Source organism: Malania oleifera, chromosome 8 (assembly GCF_029873635.1).
Source record: "Malania oleifera isolate guangnan ecotype guangnan chromosome 8, ASM2987363v1, whole genome shotgun sequence".
Taxonomy (NCBI): domain Eukaryota; kingdom Viridiplantae; phylum Streptophyta; class Magnoliopsida; order Santalales; family Ximeniaceae; genus Malania; species Malania oleifera.
In genome coordinates this window covers 1,313,855-1,327,281 of record NC_080424.1, presented here as the reverse complement: position 1 = coordinate 1,327,281, position 13,427 = coordinate 1,313,855, and the positions used below count along the sequence as shown (strand labels likewise).

General features: G+C 40.2%; 1 long non-coding RNA gene across 1 annotated transcript; it reads left to right on the top strand.

Moving 5' to 3' along the window:
• The first annotated feature begins 6,985 nt into the window (after positions 1 to 6,985).
• On the top strand, positions 6,986 to 8,929 carry LOC131161469 (uncharacterized). The gene is made up of 2 exons (XR_009138482.1): positions 6,986 to 8,637; positions 8,724 to 8,929. It is a non-coding gene; the product is annotated as an uncharacterized LOC131161469 (long non-coding RNA).
• The last annotated feature ends 4,498 nt before the right edge of the window (positions 8,930 to 13,427 follow it).

The following is a 13,427-nucleotide window of genomic DNA, read 5'->3' as shown; positions in this document are numbered from 1 at the left end:
AATAGGCTTGTCAAAATTACTCTCTTTCAAAAATCAAAAAAATGAAAATATTATGTAGGTATTCCCTCAAAATCGGGGCAATCCAATACTTCGAAGAGTTGATGCCCTTGGTTGCAATCATCGGGAAGGAAAATCAAGAAAATAAGGTACAAAATACGCTCTTGGGGATTTTGAAATCTGTAGGTTTTCTAAGTAGGAAAATACTATTCCGGGAGGTTTTTGAAGTTTGTTCAGGATGAAAATGATTTTCTGGGCTTAAAAATATTTTTGTGATTTTTTAAGTGTGAAAACATTTTTTGTGATTTTTTTTATGATTTTTCAATATTTTTCCCGAACTTTAAAATTGTAACGACCTGCTATTTCTAGATTTTTTTTTTTATACTATGACATTTAACATGCTCTGATACCATACTGGATTAAACTCAATCATCAACCTAAACAGCAAGAAGCAGAAATCAAATAAACTTATCCATATATAATTATATACAATACCAGAGTGCTAGAATGTATCTTCAAGATATACATATATATCTGTTTTCCCAAAACACCCTCAACTGGCTAGGGTTATACAAAAAAATATTCCCACAATACTCACTTCACTGTCAGGGCAATACTGAAGCCCCTCTATCTGCGAGTCTGGTCTGCTCGCCTACCTGGATCACCTGAAAAATGATTCAACACTGGTATGAGCTAACGTTCAGTAAGACAAAATATGCTATTACTAGTGTGTGGCAAATGAGCTACAATATTATGAAAATTTGTTTCTATATAATTATGTATAACTAGATATGTAAATACAGTGCAAGTAATAAAATCCATCACCCTTTCTATGTTGCTTAACATAACAGTATTGTAGGTTACTATTCAAAATACTTCTAATGTACATAAGTATATTCTCTGTTTCTGTAAATTTGTATATACATAATAGTCACTGAAAACTTCCCTATGGATAACTATGGGTCATGATTTAACCCCTCATGACGGGGTTGTGCGGCCCGTAGGCAGGATCTACCCTGACTGGCCGACCAAGGTAAACCACTATACTTCCTCGGTCTGATCTGCCCTCCTCAACCCATATCTGATGGGGAGCCTATCCACGTCTAGGGCACTATACGACCGACCTACTACCACATATTATCTAAATAGGTGGTTGCACTTATAACTGAAATATCTATAGCTACGGTACCGTGCTCTGTAACTGTATGGTCCAACAGGGTCTGATACTATATAATACATCTATATATATACAACTATCTGATTTACCATGATTTTGAAATAGTTGTATTAACCATGACAATGAAATAAACTGTAATTGTATCATCTGTATCTCTGAACTGAATTGTAATCTGTACGTCATGATATTGAGAACTGTATAATCATAATACTAAAAACTATATAATCATGGTACTGAAATTCGTATAATCATGGTACTAAAATTCGTATAATCATGGTACTAAAATTCGTATAATCATTATACTGAAAACTGTAAAACATACTCTCGTACTATTTTCATATTCTCAAGCCACACAATACTTTAATACATAATATTCATAATTTAATAAACTATATAATGTCTTGCTATGAAAAATAAACTGGTAAAAATATACATTTCATACTAAAAATCATTTTAAAATTACCTAACATAACATATTTCCCTTACCTGACTATTGGAAAGCCCCTATTGTCACAACCTGCTCATTTTTCACAATTTTTTTTTATAATAATAATATCAATGTCATACATTCCAGCTCAGCAAGTCACCATCCACCTAGGCCCGTGGGTACCAGGGATATAACAGAATATATAGCAGAAGCCTAAGCAGCAGAAAGCATATAATCATATACATCTCATCATAACATGCATTACAACACCAGAGTTACTACAATCTATGTATCTCAGTATATACATCCCAAAAATCATATCTAGGGACATTCCCCGCAAAATCTATCTGTCCCTACAAACATTTACCCTTCAAAAAGGGCAAATAAATAGTACTATGTCAGCGGGGCTTTTCCGACTCTTCTATCTGGGACTCCTGAAAAGTTAATAAGATTTAGGGGTGAGACATCTCTCAATAAGGGAAATAAACTAATACTAGTGTGGGGCAACATGAGTATTCTGTGTTCTACATATACCATACATACATATTCAGTACTGTTCCTTCAAATTTGAAAAACATATATATATATATATATATATATATATATCAACACATGGTAGAACATGCTGCATTTTTATAATCATATCTCATCTCATACAATACTAATATCACAAAACATTCCTGGTAGGTTAGCTGGCTGTTGTCATGTATTACCCCCACATGACTTGGTTGTGTGGCCCGAAGGCGGGACCTGACAATGGTTGGCCGACCACTGCCAAGGCAATCATAAAGTCTGTAAGTCCGATGAGTCTGCCAGACCTGGTCCATACACCGGGGTGATCACAGCACACTTCTTTAATAACCACATCGACCATCCAATCTCACACCACTCCGTACAGCAGCGTTAACACAAATATCATGATCACGAAGACCATGGACACATAGCAGCAGTACCGTGCAAGTGCTAGCCTAGACCAAGCCAACCAGGTTATGATATCATATAACATATACTAAAACCATGATACATAGATATCTCATATCATTTATTTTCACATCAATCATATCATTTTGCATATATACGTGTATCATGAAAATCATCGGCCCGTACGCTAGTATTATACATTTTATCATAGTTCAGCCCATACGCTGGCAAATCACATCATAGCACGGCCCGTACGTCGGCAAACATATCATAGCACATCCCATACGCTGGCAAATCACATCATAGCACGGCCCATACGCCGGCAAACATATCATAGCACAGCCCGTACGCTGGCAAATCACATCATAGCACGGCCCATACGCCAGCAAACCTATCATAAAAATCTCGGCCCGTACGCTGGTTTTTCCGTCATAAAATTCATATCATAATCACATTTCCAGAAATAGTATTTCAACATATTATACTCATGCCACACTGAACAGATTTTTCACATATTTGACATACCATCATTTTAACCGCATTTTCCAAAATATAAATCATATATAAATATATATATATATATATTCATTTTCCTGAAATCAAATTCAATAATAATATACACACATTTTTTACAAAATACTAGCTTAGTTCATCCCCTTACCTGACTACTGAGAAAGCCCCCGAAATAATCTAGTCTAACCCCCGTAAGATTTCCTGACCAATACCCTGAAATTGAAAATTCCTAGTATTAAACTTCAGTATTTTCATGCATACATCATTTCGTACAACTATCATAAGATCAAATTTGGCTTAAAAAGCCTTACCTCAACTCAGGGATGATTTCCAACTTGCTTTCACCAACGATCCGCTCCAGCAGATTTGGAGAGAACTTCCCCAGGAGCGTCGTGGTGACTTCGTATTATCGATCCAGCGTAAATCTGGCCCGAAATCGATGAAAGAAAGAGAGAGAACCGAAGGGGAGAGAGAGAGGAGAGAGTTTGCTTATGAAAGAAGTTAAAAATTGAATTTTTCCATACTTATAGAACAAAATTTGTTGACGAGTCACGTCCTTCGTCGACGAATTCTCATTAATTTTGTCAACGAAATTCAGTCCTCGTCGACGAAATTCAGTCGGTTCAAAACCCCCTCTCGGTATTTCTTCGTCGACGAAATTCAATCTTCGTCGACGAATTTCTTGTATTCGTCAATGAAAACCTGTTGTTTTCCCCTCGTCTAATCCTTCCAGAATCCAATGTCGTTGACGAATGCGAATCGACTGCCTCCTTCTGTTTTCGATTTCCATTTTCCTTCCTTTTATCATTTAATTCCCATTTTTATTCAGGTCGTTACACCTATGGTATACTGGCCTAACACCTGCAGGGCTTCCTCCACAACACCCTAAACACAACATTTTCCAGAACAAAATATCAGTATTTCTTCACCTACATCATTTCCTATAACTGTCAGAAGGCAAAAAATTGACTAAAAGGCCTTACCTTGAATTTGGGATGAAATCCAACTCGATCCCACCGACGATCCACCCCAGCAAACTTGAAGAAAACTTCGCCAGGAACGTCATGGTGGCTTCAGATCGTCGATCCGGTGACTGGTGGGGCCAAAATCGAAGAGAGAAGGGAGAGAGACCGTAGAAGAGAGAGAGAGGAGAGAGAGAGAAGCATTGAAATTGAATAAAAATCCGAGTTTGCACTATTTATAAGGCTAGATTCTTCGATGAGACACGTCACCTCATCGACGAGTCCTTCAGTAAATTCGTCGATGACCCTTACCCTTCGTCGACAAAATTCAAAATAGCCCAAATCCTTCTCTCGGTATTTTCTCGTCGACGAGGTCCTAAAGACCTTTGTCGACGAATCCCTGTATTCATTGACGAAGCCTGAAAATTATTTTCTCGTCGACAAACGAAGCCTACTGCCTCCTTTTGTTTATGTTTCCATTTCTCTCCCTCATTATTATTTAAATACTATTATTCTTCCGGTCACTACAAAAAATAGTACAAATAAAAACCATGGAAATCAAAATATGAAAATATTTTTTGGATTTTCTAAAAATTTTGTGATTTTTTGTGAATTTTTTGGATATTTAAATAATAATATACAAGCGAAATGGAGAAAACCGGTTCCGGGAATGATGAATCAGTCAAACGTTGACTAGTTCGGGGGAAAACTAGTTTAAGGTCTTGGTCGAGACCATGAGTCAACACACGTTGCCTTACGTGTGGGTTGAGTGTGTTCAGGTGTTTGCTAGAGTGCATGAATGATGTATAATGCATGTGTGATCATGAATGCATGACCATGTGTATGCATGGAAAAGCACGCGCATGAACGCGCGTGCATGAATGAATGTGCGTGCATGCATGAATGAACCATGACACCAACGCATGAATATGCATATGCATGTATGCACAATGTGTGATGGATGGGTGCACGCATGGGCATGCGTATGCATGCATGCATGCATGAATAATGACATGATGTAAGGCCTGGACTAGAATACTCATGCCATGCATGCATGAATGGACAAGGACTTACGTGATGATGTCATGGGTGACATTAGGATGCATGAGGTGGGTTGCATGCACGCAGGTGTATGAGTATGTGATAATGTGCATTACATGCATGTACATGTGTGTGCAGGTGCATGTGTGTTCGAGTGTGAGTACATGCATGCATGTGCATGAATGTGAATGTGTGTGTATGTGCGACTACATGCATGTATACATGGGTGTGGTCACGAGTAATGATGTACCACATGAGTGTACGTGTGTATGGATGAGAAGGAGCATGCATGCATGGTGTGCGTATGTGTGAAGTTGCATGCATGTGTATGCATGTGCATGTGAGTGTATATGAATGCGTGCATGCATGTGTGTGTGGGTGTATAGGAATGTGTATGTCAATGCATGCATATGTATGTTTGTGGATGTGGGTGTATATAAGAGTGTATGATTGGGAACATATGTGGTGGAATTATTTTAGAAATACATTTTTATTGGGATTTTTTTCATTTTTTATTTTTCGGATTTTTGGAATTTTTTAAGAATTTTTATGAATTTTTGAGGTAGTAAAATGGAATTTGTTTTAAATAAGTGGAATAAACTAGTTTGGAACCTGTTTGGGGAAGGGGTAGGACCCGTCAAACGTTGACCAGTCTAGGGAAAACTGGTTTAAGGCCTAGTCAGGGTCATACTGCCTCGTGGCATGACGCGAGCAGGCAGGTAAGGGGGGCATGGATGGCTGATGTGTCGTGATCGGGAGCGCCCACTGATGGAACGAATCTGATGGCTGAGGAGGATCCGTTCAATTGACGATGAAGAGACCCGATTGAGTGCCACGTGTCATGATGCGTACAGGGAGGCGTGCAGGTGTTTATGAGGCTTCTGACATGGAGGATCGCGACCATTGAAGGAAGTGAGGATCCAACGGCCTGAGCTGTGGCAGCTTGCTGCATTGATTGGGGATGTGATCAAAAGCACCACGTGTCGAGATCCGAAGGGGTGTTTCAATGGGTCTTTGACGAGCCGTGATCTTGGCCATCCTTTGGAGTGTGGATCGAATGGTCGATATAGAGGGACTGTCAAGCATTAATGGCCAATACCACACGTCGTGCAGAGAGGCAGGCCAAGGTTAACATTTCTGATGCGGTCAATCAAAACCATTTGACACCTTGGTGATCGAACGACTGAGAGACAATGTACCCCCTGCATTGATGGCGGTGGGGATTGGCCCACCACGTGTTGTTCGGAAGAATGTGCTGCAATTAATGCTCCTGATGTGGACAATCAAGGTCGTTGATGCTCTATAGGGATCGAACGACAATGGTTGAACAGGTCTGAGACGTTAACAGTGGTGAAATCGTGGCCCTTCAAATAGATCCAGATCAAAAGGTGGGCAATCTATCGCGACGTGGTTTCATCTAGACCATCTGAAGCGATTCTTAGATGAATCGTACTTAAGCTCGTTTTTTTTCCTTGTAACATTTCCATTCTTACTCGAACACTCTCAGTTCTTTTTCTCCCCTATCTTTCCTTCCTCCTCCGTGATAGAAAACCTAGGGTTTCTTGCATTTTCTCTACTCTAATCAGCTTTGATAGCGAAGAAAATTGGCGTGGATCAACTCCACCATGCGCCTCGATCCCTCCAAAGTGGAGGAGACATGCTCGGGTGTGGTTCAGTGTCAGTGGCGCATCTAGGCATCATGCCGATGCACCAGAGAAACTTCGATGCCAAAATCGAGCATGAAATGATCCAGAGCTATAAGGTCCTTTCGAGCATTTTCAGTAAGCTCAAAATTGCAAAGCACATCGAAGTGAGTAAGCCCTTTCATGGCTCAGACCAGCCCCCGAAATATCCTTCTCCACAGGCCCTCTCAAAAGCAGATCTGATTCCTTCGCCTCAAAAATTGAGGGCACTCTCAAGAGAGCATCAACCTATAGATGAGTAACATTCTTTTCTCCCTCTTTCATTTTTTCTTGATGGAGTTTCTTGTACGCTTTTAAAAATGTGATGATGATTGTGTTGTTCTGATTTCTCGATGGTCTGAATGTTGTGATTGCTGGCTCTTGTTATGGTTTAAGCATCCAGACCAAAGTTAGGGTTCCTGGTTTACGAGGTGACAATGGTTTCTGGTTGAAGACAAGTTGACTCGTCTCCAACCAGTGAGTTGGGCCCAGGGGTTGACTCGCACGAGTCAACTCGGTAAGTTGTGTTACCCAGTCAAGCCCGAGTCAAGCTAAGTGGGCTTTGAGTTTCCGTTCTCATTTTGAAACCGGGCTTGGACATGTGTCTTGTAATTGAGTTGGGTTGAGAGTGTTTTAATGGGCCGATTTTATTTTGAAAACTAGTTGGGCCAGGGTCATTTTTAAAATTGGGTATGGGCTGGTTTGGTTTAAAAATGGGCTTGGGGGTTCAATTTAGTAAACATGGTCTGTTGGGTTTTAAAATGGGCTTCAGGTTGATCTTCCTAAAATGGGCTTGGAGGTTTAAGTTCAAAAATGGGCCTTTTTTAAAAAAAAAAAGGGTTGGCCCGCTTGATACTTTACAACGAAGGCCCAATTCTAATTTTTCAGACTGTGCCAACCCAACTGGGATTTTAGAAACAGGGTCAGCCCACTAAGCTTCTAAAAGCAAGGTCCAATTGGATTTTTAAAACAGATTCTAGGTCGGCTCACAACAAATATCAGGCTGGGCCAAAACATTTTACGGCCTAGTTCAAAAGACTGGGTTAACGGGCTTTAGGTTCATTTCTTAGGGCTAGATTAAACCCAACTTCCAACTCAGGTTCGAGCTAGACAATCTGAAGACCCGAGACGATGATCCGAACTCATGCTCGGGTATGAGGAAACTCAGGTTCAGAAACCTCTGAGGATGGAAAACAACTGCATTCCTACTTGCACACATATAGATTGAATATCTTTGAGAATTGAGTTTTAGGCATTTACCCTCTTTACTTTCCTCCTCCGGTCTTCTTGTCCTAAGCTCCTAAGTCTGTCTGTGCACGAATATTGATGTGGAGAGCTCCTTACTCTGCTATTGAAAGTTGTTCAACATTCTGAAGTTGGATTGCTGCTTTTGGGTTCTAAATTTACGGAGCTTTTTCTTTCTGGCTTCTTCCTCTTTGAACTCCCCCAACTTTAATTTCCAAACTAGTAGAACCTCTCCTCTCTTTCTAATTTCTTTCTCTCCTAATTCTGGCAGGGCATCTCTCTGGGGGCGTTGCTCCCTAAATTTAGCAGAGTTTTTCTGAGCTCTTTCTCTCATTTTCCCTCTATTTCCCCAACATTTATCTACGCTCCCTATTTCTCTCCCCCTTCTACAGTGCCGCGAACCTCCCTATTTATAGGGAGGTGGGGTGATCCTTTTGGCGGCAAAGTCCTCAGCGTGGCCTTCCCCCAACGAAATTCCCCACCAACAAACTGTCAAGGAATAATCATATTCTCTCCATGTGCTTTTATTTTTTTCATTTTATTTTATTTTTGGATTTCAGCTGCTAACTAACTGTGTCAACCCTCCCTTTTTTGCGCAGGTGAAAATCCAGTTGTCTGTCTAGGGTTTGCGGACCTTTTGAATGGTTCTAGGTGGCAGCACAAAGATGGCGGGTAAGGTATCTGCTGCCTGCATTTTGATTTTTGATTTTCCTTTTTTTAGGACTAACTAACTCCCTTTTTCTTTCCTCTGTGCGTAGATACTCCAAATGGTGGCATCGGAGTGGAGGGCTTTTGGGAACCCCCAGGTGGCTGCCCAGGATTAGAGGATTGAGCATCTGCCTTTTTTTTGTATATATATTTTTTTACCTGCTAATGTATGTACCCCCGAGCATTTTGTTCTGCACCAATTATTTGTACACTTTATTATCTTCCCATTTTATTTCCCATGTTTATTTGTAACTTACCTTTCTGTATGATTAACATCCTTTGCGTGCATACGCGCGGTTGCCCAGTGTTGACCAATTTGGACCAATCTTGATCAAATAGGTTGGCCAATTTTATCATGAAAGGAACTGGTGACTAAAGCATGAATTTAAAATCTAAACAGAACCCCCGATTTTTAAAGGACTTACTTGATTAACAATCTTATTAAAAGTTTGAAAAAGTCGATTAAACGTTTAAAGCTCAACTTTCAACAACACATTGCCTAATTTTGAAATTCGATTCAAGGATCGGCATTCAGATTTAAATTAAGATTTTTTAGAATGAATTTTTTAGAACGAACATTCCTAGCGTTAAATCTCATGAAAAGCTCAATTTAAAACCACAGTAAAAACGACTTCTCTTTTTTTAGGATACTGAGACTTAACTCAAATTTGCAAATCTCTCTCCAGTTATGAAAATGATTCAAAATTGGAACAATCGGGACTCAATTAGGCTTAAAGTCAACTTTATTACACCAGGTCCTTCCAGAAAGGCCTGGTAAAAATTAAGGTGTCTGCAACTGCCCCTTTTTATAGGAACTGTTGCTTAAGAATAGCAGTGGAGATTGCTCCTCTGTTATTTTAGAGTAACATGGTTATAAAGATAAGACACACCAATTTTTACCAGGCCAAGACAAATTGATCATCAGGGTTTTTTTTTTTGTTTTTTTGTGCCCCGGAACATTCAATCCGGGTTTATGCATCACAAAAGGGCAACAGGCCTCAAAATATTCAATTCGGGCTTACATGCCTCAAGAAGGAAGGGATGACGTGCCTCAGAATATTCAATCCAAGCTTGTGCATCACAAGAGGGTAACGGGCCTCGGAATATTCAATTTGGGCTTGCGCGCCTCAGGAGGGGATGACGTGCCTCGGAATATTCAATTCGGGCTTGTGCATCACAAGAGGGTAACGGGCCTCGGAATATTCAATCCAAGCTTGCACGCCTCAGGGGAGGATGACGTGCCTCGGAATATTCAATTTCGGGCTTGTGCATCACAAGAAGGTAACGGGTCTCGGAATATTTAATCCGAGCTTGGGCGCCTCAGGAGGGGATGATGTGCCTCAGAATATTCAATCTAGGCTTGTGCATCACAAGAGGGTAACAGGCCTCGAAATATTCAATCCGGGTTTGTGCACCTCAGGAGGGGATGACGTGTCTCAGAATATTTAATCCGGGCTTATGCATCAGAAGAGGGTAACGGGCCTCAGAATATTCAATCCGGGTTTGCATGCCTTAGGGGAGGATGACATGCCTCGGAATATCATATCCAGGCTTGTGCATCACAAAAGGGTAACGAGACTCGGAATATTCAATCCAGGCATGCGCCTCGGGAGGGTATCTTGGGCCATGCCATGGGTGATAAATGATCATTCAGGCACAGGCTACCCCGAGGTCCTTTGGAAAGGATGTATTTTTAGGTTTGAACCATAGTTGTCCCGCTGGGGATGATCAACCAGAATCGAAATCTCGAGATCCTTTAGAAAATGTCCTCAAATGTAGGGCTCTAAGTCCCTGCGAAATTGCCCCGCTAAGGATGATCAATCGGGTGCAAGATCCCAAGACTCTTTGGAAAATAAGCTCATGTGCATGGTTTTAAGTCCTAAAAATTTGCTCCACTAGGGATGATCAATCGGGTGCAAAATCCCGAGATTCTTTTGGAAAATGTCCTCAAGTGTGGGGCTTAGAGTTACTCCGCTAGGGATGATCAATTAGGAATGGAACCCCAAAATCTCTTAAAAAATGTCCTAAAATGTGGGGCTCAGAATTTCACCACTAGGAATGATTAATCAGGAATAAAATCCCAAGATCTCTTGAAAAATTTTCTCCAACGTAAGGCTTAGAGTTTCTCCATTGGGGATGATTAATCGAGAATGGAATCCCAAGATCTCTCGAAAAATGTTCTCCAGCGTAGGGCTCAGAGTTACTCCATTAGGGATGATCAATTGGGAATGAAATCCCAAGATCTTTTGGAAAATGTTCTCAAGCGTAGGGCTCAGAGTTACTGCACTGGGGATGATCAATTGGGAGCCAAATCCTGAGATTTCTAGCTACTTTAGGTTACCCGATTTGAAGATCAAAAACCAATGCCTCAATTGGTTCCTGGGGGCCAGTAGCCCCAGCCTCAAAGCATGTAAATTTGTGTTCAGGATCGGTTGCCCCAGTTTTAGGTATTGTCAAGACAAGGATGGTTCAGTCAGGGACACCAAAGGATTATTCAAAAGCCTACTCAAAATAAGTATGGATGAAATGCTTTTTGTGGCTATATGTATGCATGTTACTAAATTGTGATGCTTGAATGTAGGGGCATGTTGTCATACGTACATGATGCCTATTACATGATATGTTTGTATGTCGCTAACTATAATATGAATGCCTTTCCTTAAATGCATGAAATACATGAGGATGCGTGAAATGTATGAGGATGCATGACCTTTCTTCTTCCAATGCGATTGCGGTTCATAACTCAATCCCAGATCTTGGCCACACTTTTAAGTTCCAGTTTGATATGAAGGTATCTGACTTCGCTCTAATGGAACTCAAAGACGGCCCCAGTTTCATTCATCGGTCATTGATCTTTGCTGTGTTTCAGATTCCGAAAGGGTCTCGAAATTTGTCCTAGTGTTTTCTTACCCCTGATTCTGGCCATTTTTAGATTCAACAAGTGCTCAAAATCTGCCCCAGTTTTTTCTTTCTACTAATTTTGGCCATCTTTTAGTTTCCAATAGGAACTCGAAAATCTACCCCAGTGTTTGGCTGTCGGTACTTTCCAGAAGATGCTCAAAATCTACCTCGGTATTCTTTTATTACTGATGTTTGACATGCTTCAAGTCTCCATCGGTGCATGAACACTCTCCTAGTGTATTGGGTTCCTAACTTTTGACTTCAACAAAAAGGGGACTCCTAATAATGAGAATGATTATGCATTTATGTCATTAATGCACTGAATCAAGATATCAAGTTATGAAAAATAATTGTTTTGCTATGTTCAAAATTCATTTCAGGAAAAGGATAAATTTCACACCATCGTTCCCTGTCCTTATGGTACCGACATTAATTTATGAAAACTAACTCTCTTTTTCTTGCAGCAATTGCCCCAGTTTCAATTAGAAGGAGACTGACGCTTCTTGATGCTGTAAGGTTGAATGGTGCCTTTAATTCCACTATTTGCTCAAGGTTCATTTGGTGCTTTGCTCACGTCTCAATCCCTAGATGGTCTTTAAGACTTGGGATGATTCGTAGGCTCAGGGATTTAGGTTTTTAGAAGAAAATGGAAACTAAGGCTCAAACATTTTAACCCCCAAATGATATCTTTTGTCCCAGTTGGTGGTGAGGAGCTCCTTTTTTGCAAGAATTTGACCAAACTTGTTTATTTGAACAAGCTGCCTACATACCTTTTCAGAATCAAGTCATTACGTAGTTCAGACTCAATCATTAAGTCTGACAAATCAAATGAGACAACGAGGTGTGCCGATCTGGTCAAAAATTTTGTTTGGACTGTAATGTAGGCATAGGGTATTGGTTAGAGAAGAAAAGGGTACAATATAGCTCAAACTTTGCTGCTCTTAAAAAGGTAATCCTTGGTCAAAGATCACATCTTAAGCATGTCCCTTTTCATTTCTTTTTTTTTTTTTCTACTTTTTTCGCATTTTCCTCTTTTTCTTTCCTTTTTATGAAGGATTCTTTAACTTCAATTCAGCTTGAACTCCATTTGGGGACTAATTCTCTTTTAAGCCCTAGTGTGGGGTGTGATCATTTGACGGGTTATTCAAGAATGAAATTTTTTAGGCTCAAAGGGGCTTGCAAGGGGTTTCTTTGGTCTTTTTTATTTTTATTTTTATTTTTTATATAGGGTGGCGGGAAAGATGGCTTGCCATCACTTCGTCAACATATTGTTGTCTCACATGATTTGTCAAACTCTTGAAAACCCCGTCCTAGTTTGATTTTTGGAAATGACTTTTTGAAGAAAGCGGTTTAATTTTTAAAGTTCGAAAAGGTTCACCAAATGATTCAAAGAAATTGGGTTCTTTAAAGGAAAACTAGTGGTCTAAAGATGGTCATCCGTCATTCAACCGAAGCCATGAGCAAAGAGAGAACACAGGAAACAACACTATGATCCTTTCATTAATTTCTTTTGAAGATGTATGTAGCAATCACGCATAATACTTCTTTACAGCATCAGAATCAACAGGATGCAAAAGGTTGGCTTCGTCCATATCTGCCAACAATAAGGCACCCCTGAGAATGCCTTATTTACCATGTAAGGCCCTTCATAGTTTGGTGTCCACTTGTCACAATGGTCCATATGAATCGGTAAAATCTTATTTAGTATCAGGTTCCCCTCTTGGAACTGCTAGGGTCGGGCTTTTCGGTTGAATGCTCTTATCATCCTTCTTTGGTACAATTGTCCATTGGCTATAGCGGCCATCCTTTTTTCCTCAATCAAGTTTAACTAGTCATATCGGGATTGTACCCAT